Below are 636 nucleotides of genomic sequence, written 5' to 3' on the forward strand. Positions count from 1 at the left end.
TTCAATTTAGTGATTGGAAGAAAAAACTTTTGGAGTTTGAATATTTGAGTTAGGGATGGAACAATCTTATTTAAAATTGATATGTTGTTGTATTTCCTTTTCTTTATTTATTTGTGGAACAATATGATTTGATGAATTTTGTAAATCTTGTTTCAATGATAAAAATAAAATTTAAAAAAAAAAAGAAAAAGAAGAAGAAGAAGAAGAAAAAGAAGAGGAAGAATTAAAGCGGGTCAAACCTACCCTGGCAGGTTTTGTAGCGGGCGGGTCCCGGGTCCGTGCCGGAGTTGGCAGGGCGGGTTTGGGTGGCCAAACCAGCTCCGCTGCCTACTAGTCACAATACAATTGTCTGCGTGATCCGGTAGCATTCACGTTTCAGGATGTTTCATTGTTCTTGCATATTTCTCCATTGGACTGTTTTGTTTCGTTGTATGGTGGAATAAGCGTGTCCTGTGCCTGTTGAAGAAGTTACTGTATTTTTATCTTTTCATAAATCAAAATCTGATGAATGAGATGCTAAGAAATTGCTGCCTTATCTATTTTCAACTACAGGAGACGGAAACATATCGCCCAAATAGGAGTGCTACTATAATTTTCCATTTCTAGTGCTTTCTTTGTGCCCTTAGTACGTGTTAC

The 636-nt window shown here is 36.9% G+C and overlaps 1 long non-coding RNA gene across 1 annotated transcript in view; it reads left to right on the top strand.

Annotated features, from left to right (window-relative positions):
- Nucleotides 1-185: 185 nt before the first annotated feature.
- The window catches only part of LOC110011466, a 1,179-nt gene continuing 728 nt past the window's right edge, over nt 186-636 (top strand). Inside the window, exon 1 of the long non-coding RNA XR_002286485.1 lies at nt 186-361. This is a non-coding gene — a long non-coding RNA (uncharacterized LOC110011466). The remainder of the gene's footprint in view (nt 362-636) is intronic.

This window comes from Sesamum indicum, unplaced genomic scaffold (genome assembly GCF_000512975.1).
Source record: "Sesamum indicum cultivar Zhongzhi No. 13 unplaced genomic scaffold, S_indicum_v1.0 scaffold00416, whole genome shotgun sequence".
Classification (NCBI taxonomy): Eukaryota; Viridiplantae; Streptophyta; class Magnoliopsida; order Lamiales; family Pedaliaceae; genus Sesamum; species Sesamum indicum.